Here is a 13559-nt window from a genome sequence, read left to right on the forward strand (position 1 = left end):
TTATTAATAATTTTAGGCAATGTTGGAATAATTTAATTGTTTTACATTCTTCATGAACTGTATTATATACTAAACAAAACTAAATGTAACATGCAACAATTTCAAAGATGTTACTGAGTTACAGTTCATAAGGAAATCAGTCAATTTAAATAAATTCATTAGGCCCTAATCTTTGGATTTTACATGACTTGGAATCTGTTGGTCACAGATACCTTTAAAAAAAAAGTAGGGGCGTGGATCAGTAAACCAGTCAGTATCTGGTGTGACCACCATTTGCCTCATGCAGCACGACACATCTCCTTCGCATAGAGTTGATCAGGCTGTTGATTGTGACCTGTGTAATGTTGTCCCACTCCTCTTCAATGGCTGAGTGAAGTTGCTGGAATTGGCAGGAACTGGAACACGCTGTCGTACACGTCGATCCAGAGCATCCCAAACATGCTCAATGGGTGACATGTCTGGTGAGTATGCAGGCCATGGAAGAACTGGGACATTTTCAGCTTCCAGGAATTGTGTACAGATCCTTGCAACATGGGGCCGTGCATTATCATGCTGAAACATGAGGTGATGGCTGTGGATGATGGGCCTCAGGATCTCGTCACGGTATCGCTGCGCATTCAAATTTCCATCAATAAAATGCAATTGTATTCATTATCCGCAGCTTCTGCCTGCCCATACCATATCCCCACCATGGGGCACAACGTTGACATCAGCAAACGATCTGCGGTTGTGAGGCCGGTTGGACGTACCGCCACTTCTCTAAAACAACGTTGGAGGCGGCTTATGGTAGAGAAATTAACATAACATTCTCTGGCAACAGGTGGGCATTTCTGCAGTCAGCATGCCAATTGCACACTCCCTCAAAACTTGAGGCATTGTGTTGTGTGACAAAACTGCACATTTTAAAGTGGCCTTTTATTGTCCCCAGCACAAGGTACACCTGTGTAATGATCACAATGTTTAATCATCTTCTTGATATGCCACACCTGTCAGGTGGATAGATAATCTGAGCAAGGGAGAAATTCTCACTGACATGGATGTAAACAAATTTGTGCACAACATTTGAGAGAAATAAGCTTTTTGTACATACAGAACATTTCTGGATCTTTTATTTCAGCTCATGAAACATGGGACCAACAGTGTAATTATCTCATGTGCTTTTCTTCACGAGGAGGGGATACTATGTAATGTTCTTTGGTCTGTAACCATGTTTGCCAGTGACGGTCTCTTCCCATTCAAATATTTGTTTTCAACAAAAAGTTCAGTAATAGACCCATTAATTTCTGTTGATATTGCGAGGGCTGTTTTGTTTGCTCAATGCGCCATCTGTGTGTCGGTATTATTGTATATAAAAGTGGATCCTTGTGACTGTTTCCTTGTTTTTTTGACCACATAGGCCTAATAAAATACTTCATATGGTAGTCTCCCTCTCTGGTGACTAAAAGAAGAGTAAAGTTAAGGCCTCAACATCTTGCTGAATTTATCTGAACTAACATCTGAACTAACATTTCTATCGGTGTCCATTTTGAAAGTGCTGAAGGAATAGGCCTACCTCGTCGCAGCTCATTTGCTTGCTTATACAGTTACACTTAAAAGCTAAGTGTTAATGATATAATAACAAACATGAATTTACTGAACATAAATGTAATGTTTGTGTATGGTTCAAAAGTCAAAACCTATGGTGGTGTTAGTTATTATTGAAGGAGAATGCGGTTCTTATCGACTTGCACAAATTCACAAGGAGTCAGTAAAAGACATATTAGTTTAAGCAAGTCAGTCATATCAGCTATGGTTTTTAAAAAGGCAGTAAATGAGACTTTCAGACGAGGTTCTACTGATAGCCAGGTGGACAGTTCATTCGGAAAATATTCAGACCCCTTGACTTTTTCCACATTTTGTTACATTACAGCCTTATTCTAAAATTGATTCAATCATTTTTTCCCCACTACAAGCTTGGCACATCTGTATTTGGGGAGTTTCTCCAATTCTTCTCTGCAGATCCTCTCAAGCTCTGTCAGGTTGGATTGGGGAGCGTCGCTGCACAGCTATTTTCAGGTCTCTCCAGAGATGTTTGATCGGGTTCAAGTCTGGGCTCTGGTTGGGCCACTCAATGACATTCAGAGACTTGTCCCGAAGCCACTCCTGCATTGTCTTGGCTCGGTACTTAGGGTCGTTGTACTTTTGGAAGGTGAACCTTTGCCCCAGTCGAAGGTCCTGAGCGCTCTGGAGCAGGTTTTCCGGCCGGCAGGGATGTCCTTGTCCCATCGTGCACTAGCGACTCCTGTTGTGGGCCGGGCGCAGTGCATGCTGACCCAGTCGCCAGGTGTACTGTGTTTCCTCTGACACGTTGGTGTGGCTGGCTTCCGGGTTAATTGTGCATTGTGTGAAGAAGCAGTGCAGCTTGGTTGGGTTGTGTTTTGGAGGATGCACAGCTCTCGACCTTCGCCTCTCCTGAGTCCGTACGGGAGTTGCAGCAATGAGACAAGACTGTATCTACCAATTGGATACCATGAAATTGGGGGGAAAAAGGGGTAAGTAAAAAAATGTAAATACATTTAAAAAAGAATGATGGAGGTCACTGTGTTGTTGGGGACCTTCAATGCTGCAGAAATGTTTTGGTACCCTTCCCCAGATCTGTGCCTCGACGCAATCCTGTCTCAGAGCTTTATGGACAATTCTTTCAACCTCATGGTTTGTTTTTTTCTCTGACATGCACTGTCAACTGTGGGACCTTATATGTCCAACTGTGCCCAAATCATGTCCAATCAATTGAATTTACCACAGGTGGACTCCAATCAAATTGTAAAACATGAAGGATGATTAATGGAAACAGGATGCACATGAGCTCAATTTTGAGTCTCATAGCAATGGGTCTGAATACTTATGTAAATAAGGTATTTCAGTTTAGTTTTTTAATGAAATTGCAAACAGTTTTAAAAACCTGTTTTCACTTCGTCATTATGGGGTATTGTGTGTAGATTGATGAGGATAATTTTTTATTTAATCCATTTTCGAATATGGGCCTCCCAAGTGGGCCTCCCAAGTGGTGCAGCGGTTTAAGTCATTGAGTCGCAGTGCTTGGTGCATGATTACAGACCCGGGTTCGACTCCTTGTGGCAGGCCGGGCGCCAGCAGGCTGACTTCGGTTGTCAGTTGAATGGTGTTTCCTCTGACACATTGGTGCAGCTGGTTTCCAGGTTAAGTCGGTGTTAAGAAGCACGGTTTGGCGATGTAAGGACAGACGTAAGGGAGATGAGAAGCAAGTACAGGGAGTGAACATTTAATAAATAACGGACTTGAAACAAAACACGGACAGCGTCTGGACAGGGGACACATAACGACACTAATGCAGACACAGAGAAGAAACTGAGGAAGTGACAGATATAAGGGAGGCAATCAATAAGGTAATAGAGTCCAGATGAGTCCCATGAAGCGCTGATGCGCATAACAATGGCAACTGGCGTGCGTAATGATGGGCAGCCTGGTGCCCTCGAGCGCCAGAGAGGGGGAGCGGGGGCAAGCATGACAGGTGATGTGGGTCATGTTTCGGAAGACGTATGACACGGCCTTCGCCTCTCCCGAGCCCGTTGGGTAGTTGCAGCGATGAGACAAGCTCGTAATTGGATATCCCGAATTTGGGGTGAAAAAGGGGGTAAAATACAATAAAAAAAATATGTACAGTTGAAGTCGGAAGTTTACATACACTTAGGTTGGAGTCATTAAACACATTTTTTGACCACTCCACAAATTTCTTGTTAACAAACTATAGTTTTGGCAAGTCGGTTAGCACATCTACTTTCTGCATGACACAGGTAATTTTTCCAACAATTGTTTACAGACAGATTATTTCACTTATAATTCACTGTATCACAATTCCAGTGGGTCAGAAGTTTACATACACTAAGTTGACTGTGCCTTTAAACAGCTTGGAAAATTCCAGAAAATGATATCATGGCTTTAGAAGCTTCTGATTGGCTAATTGACATAATTTGAATTGAAGGTGTACCTGTGGATGTATTTCGAGGCCTACCTTCAAACCCAGTGCCTCTTTGCTTGACAGCATGGGGAATTCAAAAGAAATCAGCCAAGACCTCCACAAGTCTGGTTCATCATTGGGAGCAATTTCCAAACGCCTGAAGGTACCACGTTCATCTGTACAAACTATAGTATGCAAGTATAAACACCATGGGACCATGCAACCGTCATACCGCTCAGAAAGGAGACGCGTTCTGTCTTCTAGAGATGAACGTACTTTGTTGCGAAAAGTGCAAATCAATCCCAGTACAACAGCAAAGAACCTTGTGAAGATGCTGGAGGAAACAGGTACAAAAGTATATATAAGCACAGTAAAACGAGTCCTATATCGACATAACCTGAAAGCCCGCTCAGCAAGGAAGAAGCCACTGCTCCAAAACCGCCATAAAAAGCCAGACTGCGGTTTGTACCTGCATATAGGGACAAAGATCGTACTTTTTGGAGAAATGTCCTCTGGTCTGATGAAACAAAAATAGAACTGTTTGGCCATAATGACCATCATTATGTTTGGAGGAAGAAGGGGGAGGCTTGCAAGCCAAATAACACCATCCCAACCATGAAGCACGGGGGTGGCAGCATCATGTTGTGGGGGTGCTTTGCTGCAGGAGGGGCTGGTGCACTTCACAAAATAGATAGCATCATGAGGAAGGGAAATTATGTGGATATATTGAAGCAACATCTCAAGACATCAATCAGGAAGTTAAAGCTTGGTCGCAAATGGGTCTTCCAAATGGACAATGACCTCAAGCATACTTCCAAAGTTGTGGCAAAATGGCTTAAGGACAACAAAGTCAAGGTATTGGAGTGGCCATCACAAAGCCCTGACCTCAATCCCATAGAAAGTTGGTTGGCAGAACTAAAAAAGAATGTGCGAGCAAGGAGGCCTACAAACCTGACTCAGTTACATCAGCTCTGTCAGGAGGAATGGGCCAAAATTCACCCAACTTATTGTGGGAAGCTTGTGGAAGGCTACCCAAAATGTTTGACCCAAGTTAAACAATTTAAAGGCAACGCTACCAAATACTAATTGAGTGTATGTAAACTTCTGATTCACTGGGAATGTGATGAAATAAATAAAAGCTGAAATAAATAATTCTCTCTACTATTATTCTGACATGTTACATTCTTAAAACAAAGTGGTGATCCTAACTGACCTAAGACAGGGGAATTTTTACTAGGGTTAAATGTCAGGAATTGTGAAAAACTGAGTTTAAATGTATTTGGCTAAGGTGTATGTAAACTTCCGACTTCATCTGTATATAATAATAATATTTCTGAATAAGGCTGTAACGTAACAAAATGTGGAAAAAGTCAAGGGGTCTGAATACTTTCGGAATGCACTGTATCGGTGGTAAGGATTCACTCCATGGTAGTGAAAGGAAAGCTCAGCTGTCAGGACATCTTTATGTAGGCTCTAGCAGTTTGTGGGCACCGTTTGTCACCGTTAAAGAGAAATTAATGTATTGTGTTGTGTAGTGGCTTTGCTGTCATGCATCTAAAAAAAAAATGTTTAAGTTTGCCCCACCAAGATTTACATGCTAAATGTGCAACTGCTCAATTCATAATTTGCTCACACATAATATGCACATACATTTATACTGACTCTACAAACTCGCACATACAATCATCATATACGCTCCTGCTACTTTGTTTATCATATATCCTGATGCCTAGTCACCTTCCCCCTATACATATATACCTCTATCACTCCAGTGTCCCTGCACATTGTAAATATGAAACTGGAACTGACCCTGTATATAGTATGCTTATTTACTTTATCGTATTCTTTTTATTTTTATTTCTCGTGTTTTTTTGTTTACCTTGTGTTATTTTTTGTATTAAATTGCTATTGATTGGATTAAGTTTGCAAAAAAGACATGTCACTGTACTTGTGCGTATGACATTAAAACTAGAAACTGCAGTGAAGTATTGGTTAATAAGTCATGAAACAACAAATGACCAGGAGTAATTGTGTTTAGACAGGCAGCACAATTGACATTTTTTCCACTAATTTGTCTTTTGACCAATCACATGAGATATTTTCCAGAGCTGATTGGTCAAAAGACCAATGAGTGAAAACAAAATCAGAATTGGTCTCCTTGTCTAAATGCAGCCATACTGTACACTGTGTACGTTTACATTTGAGTAATTTGTACTCCTTTAGTCATTTGTACTCCTCCCCACACATTTAAAAGCATTGTATTGGCATAAGCTTGCACTTCACAACAACGTTTGATCAATGGAACACGGGTATTGACAAGTCAAACACCCACTCTGCCAATGGCCTTCATTGTAGACCAATCAACTGAATGATCCTACATCTTCCTTCTGAGGGCTTCTAAGTTTCCTGAGCTGCTATGGCCTGGGCATACCTGGCACATGACGTCCACAGGGTCTGGTCAGGAGGCGAGAGATCTCCTCCATGGTACTGTAGAAGTGCAGATGGTCCTTCCCCGTCTCCACAATACAGTGTAACACCCACACTTCCTGCTGGGAAGTCTGCAACAGAAATTCAAATAATATCAACATGTCTCATAAGCATTGGGTATCATAAACAAACTCATTGAGTATCATACAACTACAGTGCACAGAGTGCATTTGTAGAAGAAACCTTTTTTTGTGGGGAAACATACACTTGGTCTCTTCCTGGTTGTTACAGTAGCTATCTGTAGTCAAACAATTATATTGTGGGGGGTAGAGTGGAGTGTAGGTTTCACAGTCAGAGGGGGGAAGTTTGTATTGGGGATAAAAGCCACAAATACCAGTGAAATGGAAAAAGTGTTTTCGCAAATAGTTTACTACATGTTTGTATCAATATTCAATCAAAGAGTCGTGGGGAAAGGAAGCGAACTGAACACCATGGGTGAGTCAAATGGGAGCTTGACAGCGCTTCTATTAATGTTTAATTTCCCTAATCTCACGACATGACCCAGTATGTAAAATCATGGGTAGACTTCCTAGGTAGTACACTATAATGGGAATAGGGTGTGAGTTTAGAAACCATGGTGTTTTTTAATGTGCTCTGTGTCAAATTCATTAAACGTTGCTCTAGGATAAGCAACGATGCCATTGAATTTTCACTCACCTGCTGCGTTCACACAGAGGATGTGTTCATTCCAGTAAACAGGTTTCACCCTCATCCTCCTTTTACTCCCTCTGAACTCAACCTTCGCATCTTTACTGGCCACAGTGTCTTTTAAAAGAATGAACACCTCGCCTGGAGTCTACAGGAGGGAAAGAACACAAAACAAATGAATAATAAAAAAGTACATTGGGTGACATACTGACAAACAGTGCTATTAAATGTAAAAAAAAAACCTGTAAAAACTTAAAACCAATTTGTAACGGGAATGCAATTTTTAACTATTGTTTGCAAAAAAATATAAATTCAACAAAAAAAGAAAAATCCCTTTTTCAGGACCTTGTCTTTCAAAGATAATTCATAAAAATCGAAATAACTTCCTACCTTCATTGTAAAGAGTTTAAGCACTGTTTCCCATGCTTTTCTTTTTTCTTTTTTTTTCTTTTTAAATTTTTTTAAATCCCATTTTCTCCCCAATTTTCGTGGTATCCAATCGCTAGTAATTACTATCTTGTTTCATCGCTACAACTCCCGTACGGGCTCGGGAGAGACGAAGGTCGAAAGCCATGCGTCCTCCGAAGCACAACCCAACCAAGCCGCACTGCTTCTTAACACAGCGCGCCTCCAACCCGGAAGCCAGCCGCACCAATGTGTCGGAGGAAACACCGTGTACCTGGCCCCCTTGGTTAGCGCGCACTGCGCCCGGCCCGCCGCTGGAGTCGCTGGAGCGCGATGAGACAAGGATATCCCTACCGGCCAAACCCTCCCTAACCCGGACGACGCTATGCCAATTGTGCGTCGCCCCACGGACCTCCCGGTCGCGGCCGGCTGCGACAGAGCCTGGGCGCGAACCCAGAGACTCTGGTGGCGCAGCTAGCACTGCGATGCAGTGCCCTAGACCACTGCGCCACCCGGGAGGCCCCTCCCATGCTTTTCAATGAACCATAAACAATTAATGAACATGCACCTGTGGAACGGTCGTTAAGACACTAACAGCTTACAGACAGTAGGCAATTAAGGTCACAGTTATGAAAACTTAGGACACTAAAGAGGCCTTTCTACTGACTCTGAAAAACACCAAAAGAAAGATGCCCAGGGTCCTTGCTCATCTGCGTGAACGTGCTTTAGGCATGCTGCAAGGAGGCATGAGGGCTGCAGATGTGGCCAGGGCAATAAATTGCAATGTCCGTACTGTGATGCCTAGACAGCGCTAGAGGGAGACAGGACGGACAGCTGATCGTCCTCGCAGTGGCAGACCACGTGTAACAACACAATCCCTCCATCAGTGCTCAGACTGTCCGCAATATGCTGAGAGAGGCTGGACTGGGGGCTTGTAGGTCTGTTGTAAGGCAGGTCCTCACCAGACATCACCGTTATCAACGTCGCCTAGTAAACGAACCCACCGTCGCTGGACCAGACAGGACTGGCAAAAGTGCTCTTCACTGACAAGTCACGGTTTTGTCTCACCAGGGGTGATGGTCGGATTTGCGCTTATCGTTGAAGGAATGAGCGTTATACCGAGGCCTGTACTCTGGAGCGGGATCGATTTGGAGGTGGAGGGTCCATCATGGTCTGGGGCGGTGTGTCACAGCATCATCAGACTGAGCATGTTGTCATTGCAGGCAATCAACGCTGTGTGTTACAGGGAAGACATCTTCCTCCCTGCAGGCTCATCCTGACATGACCCTCCAGCATGACAAAGCCACCAGCCATACTGCTCGTTCTGTGCGTGATTTCCTACAAGACAGGAATGTCAGTGTTCTGCCATGGCCAGCGAAGAGCCAGGATCTCGATACCATTGAGCACGTCTGGGACCTGTTGGATCGGAGGGTGAGGGCTTGGGCCATTCAACCCATAAATGTCTGGGAACTTGCAGGTGCCTTGGTGGAAGAGTGGGGTAACATCTCACAGCAAGGACTGCCATATCTGGTGCAGTCCATGAGCACTGCAGTACTTAATGCAGCTGGTGGCCACACCAGATACTGACTGTTACTTTTGATTTTGACTTCCCATTTGTTCAGGGACACATTATTCCACTTCTGTTAGTCACATGTCTGTGGAACTTGTTCAGTTTATGTCTCAGTTGTTGAATCTTGTTATGTTCATACAAATATTTACACATGTTAAGTTTGCTGAAAATAAAAGCAGATGACAGTGAGAGGACGTTTCTTTTTTTGCTGAGTTTATATTGTTACAGTACATTCTGACTGGGTATGTCATGCCACTGAATGCTTTGATGTGGCCTCCTGGCGTGTGTTGATGCCTCACCCCACAGGGAACTCTGGAGGTCACCACCCGCATGTTGTTGGGTTTGGTACTCGAGGTTCCAGTCTACTGCCTGCTCCCCAACTTTAAGTTTAGCTCCGGTCCAGTCAACTTCCAGGCGTATCACTGATGTTACCTGCTGCAGCCTGGTGCCCTGTTGAAGAGTCAAGCCCAAATGAAATACTTAGTGTTTCCTCTACCACTGCATTAACAGGTGCCAGAGTGCCTGGTTGTTCCTTTGGGCCTTTGTGCCTCACCTGGAAAATAGTCTTGACTCAAGTGTTTCAATTTTGTTTGGCAATTGATGAGATTGAAATATCCCAAGTAATAGACTTCATCTACATTTCTATTGTCAAAATCTACATTTCTGAGTAATTTTTTAAAAGTATTTTACAAAGATTAGCCAGTATTGCTACCGAACTGGCGGTGTGGGTCACAGCAGGAGGAGCCTTAGTAGGGTACATTCGGATTTGCATAAGGAGAGATAATGGCCGCTGATGACGAAAGAGGAAAGGGAGGCAATTTACATGAGCTAGGCCACCTACACACACTAGCAGAGAAACATACCTTTGGACCTCCCATCCATTTTAGATCACGTAGATCATGCAACCAAAAGCACCCTCTTTGGCCTCATGGGTGGAATGTTATTAACATTTTCCATAATTAATAACGTTTTAATTTTTTTTTTTTTACTGATGAAAATCTGGTGTTTCTATGTCAAACAGTTTTGTTATATTTCAGTCTTCTGTGATGTGTAATATTGGGATGTAAACTCAACATTGAATACATTTCAACTCTATATCTGACATGGTCCTTTTTAAAGCCCATGACCATGCTTGTGAGGTGTATACTTTTGTTTCTCAGTGGATTTGTTTAAGACTACCAAGAATCACTCTGTGTGGTCCTGATTTTGTCTACTGCAGTAAAAGGTTTTAATACAAATATATGGCTGACAGCAAATGGTTTCGAATTTCTCAGAAAACTAACTGTGTAGCAGAGAGTAGAGTGTGACTCAAGAAATAATAACTGTCAAATTCCTCAGAATAGGTAGTGTTCTCATGGAAACCGAGGCCAAACTGAACACCTAGCTACTGTCCAATTGTTGCAGCACTTAACTAGAGTCAGGGACATTCTGTTCCTACACTTTGTGTCCAGGGCCGGACTACCACAACTGGAGCCCCGGGGCACCTACCTCCATTGGGCCCCCGTACCGCTAACTTCCTGCAATTCTTCCTGCTAATTTTGCCATGGTGCAGAGAAATTTGTAGTGTTATAGCTAATCTCATGCAATTCTACACATTTTGCCATAGGGCAGACAAAAAAAGTTGCAGTTTAAAGCAAAATTTCCTGCAATTCTACACATTTTACCATGGCTAATGACGTGCTCACACACCATCTAGGGGGGCGACTTCCAGGGGGCCCAGAACCAACATGTTCATATGCGATCTGGGGAGGCCCTGCGTGCCTGTTAGGTAATCCGGCCCCATTTGTATCTGACCTCCCATTTTTTGCTACTCTACTAGCCTTCTCTTCAGTGTTGACTTGAGCTACAGGTATATGCGGTTTGACAATGCCCAGTTAGTTGTATGGAAAATGCTTGTGAGGCAAGTCCGCTGAGGCAGGAGATCACTTGTGCAGCAAGTTCATTCATTTGTTTCTGAGGCAATTACTTGAAAAATAATACGATTCAACATAGACGTAGGTAGCCCCAACTTTTCACCTAACCGGTATAACCGGAGACCAGCAAGTCCACTAACAGGCAATGACTCATAAAATGCTTCTCCATTTGGTTTATTTCAATTACTGCCTTTTGTGTTCACTTCTATAACATGATTGTGTGTGGGATATATTGTGACCATTGCGCATTCAACAATTCCAACAATGTATACAAAACAACCACCATAGTAATGAATTATATCCTTATATTATCAATTCCTGAAGCAACAGATGGGAGGTTGGGGTCAGGGCAAAAATTGGATTTAATGTAGCCTATAGATACAGTGCATTCGTAAAGTATTCACATCGCTTCCCTTTTCCCACATTGTTACACCTTTACGCTAAATAAAATAAAACAATATCCTCAATCTACACACAATACCCCATATTGACAAAGCAAAAACAGTTTTGGAAATGTTTGCAAATATATTAAAAACAGAAATACCTTATTTACATAAGTATTCAGACCCTTTAGAATGAGACTCAAAATTGAGCTCAGGTGCATCCTGTTTCCATCAATGGTCCTTGAGATGTTTTTACAACTTGATTGGAGTCCACTCGTGTGGTAAATACAATTGATTGGAGATGATTTGGAAAGGCACACACCTGTCTATATAAAGGTCCCACAGTTGACGGTGCATGTCAAAGCAAAATCCAAGCCACGAGGTCGAAGGAATTGTCAGAACAGAGCTCCGAGACAGGATTGTGTCGAGGCACAGATTTGGGGAAGGGTACCAAACATTTTTGGCTGAGCTCGCCGCCCAGCCAAACTGAGCAGTCAGGGGAGAAGTTCCTTGGTCAGGGAGGTGACCATTAACCCGATGGTCACTCTGACAGAGCTCCATAGTTCCTCTGTGGAGATAGGAAAACCTTTCAGAAGGACAACCATCTCCGCAGCACTCCACCAATCAGGCATTTATGTTAGAGTGGCCAGATGGAAGCCACTTCTCGGTAAAAGGCACATGACAGCCCACTTGGAGTTTGTCAAAAGGACCCTAAAGAATCTCAGACCATGAGAAACAAGATTCTCTTGTCTAATGAAACCCAGATTGAACACTTTGGCCTGAATGCCAAGCGTCAAGTCTGGAGGAAACCTGGCACCATCCCTACGGTGAAGCATGGTGGTGGCAGCATCATGCTGTGGGGATGTTTTCAAGCACATGGCTAAGGCAACGCAGGAGTGGTTTTGGGACAAGTCTCTGAATGTCCTTGAGTGGCCGAGCCAGAGCCCAGACTTGAACCCGATCAAACATCTCTGGAGAGACCTGAAAATAGCTGTGCGGTGACGCTCCCCATCCAACCTGACAGATCTTGAGAGGATCTGCAGGGAAGAACGGGAGAAACTCCCCAAATACAGGTGTGCCAAGCTTGTAGTTTCATACCCAAGAAGACTCGACGCTGTAATCGCTGCCAAAGGTGCTTCAACAAAGTACTGAGTAAAGTGTCTGAATACTTATGTAAAATGTGATATCAGTTTTTTATACATTTGCAAAATTTTCTAAAAACCTGTTTTTACTTTGTCATTATGGGGTATTGTGTGTAGATCGAAGAGGGGAAAAAACTATTTGATTCATTTTAGAACAAAGCTCTAACGTAACAAAATGTCGGTGTCAATACTTTCCGAATGCATAGATTTAATGTCTGATATATACACATACAGTACCAGTCAAAAGTTTGGACACACCTACTCATTCCAGGGTGTCACGTTCCTGACCTATTTATGATATTTTGTTATGTGTGTTAGTTGGTCAGGACGTGAGGTTGGGTGGGCATTCTATGTTTTCTGTTTCTGTGTTGGTTTTGGGTTGCCTGGTATGGCTCTTAATTAGAGGCAGGTGTTTGGCGTTCCTCTAATTAAGAGTCATATTTAGGTAGGCGTTGTCACAGTGTTCGTTGTGGGTGATTGTCTTCCGGGGACTGTATACGGTTTGTTCGGTTTGTGTAGTCTAAATGTCCTATTCGTGCGTTCTTCTTGTTTTATGTAAGTTCGTCGTATAGGTCTGTCTTCACCGTTTTGTTGTTTTGTTAGTTTATACAAGTTCGTGTCTTTGTTAAATAAATATGTGTTCAAACTTCGCTGCGCCTTGGTTCCCTCAATACTCCTCCTTTTCGGGCGAAGAGGAGGAGGACCGCCATTACAGAATCACCCACCAATCCAGAGCCAAGCAGCGGAGTAAACGGAGTAAGGGACAGGAAAAGAAGGAGGAATGGACTTGGGACGATATATTGGACGGAAAAGGTTGCTACACATGGGAGGAGATCCTGGCTGGTAGGGATCGCCTCCCATGGGAACAGCTGGAGGCACTGAGGAGAGCAGAGGCTACCGGAGAGAGGAACCGGTGTTATGAGGGAACGCGTCTGGCACGGAAGCCCAAAAAGCCCGTGAGTAACACCCAAAAATTTCTTGGGGGGGGGCTAAGAGGTAGTGGGCCAAGGGCAGGTAGGAGACCTGCGCCCACTT

At 43.3% G+C, this 13559-nt stretch overlaps 1 pseudogene; it reads right to left on the reverse strand.

Annotated features, from left to right (window-relative positions):
* Positions 1 to 13559, reverse strand: part of LOC129864733 (B-cell scaffold protein with ankyrin repeats-like) — a 56726-nt pseudogene that overhangs the window by 38419 nt on the left and 4748 nt on the right.

Source organism: Salvelinus fontinalis, chromosome 11 (assembly GCF_029448725.1).
Source record: "Salvelinus fontinalis isolate EN_2023a chromosome 11, ASM2944872v1, whole genome shotgun sequence".
Lineage (NCBI taxonomy): Eukaryota > Metazoa > Chordata > Actinopteri > Salmoniformes > Salmonidae > Salvelinus > Salvelinus fontinalis.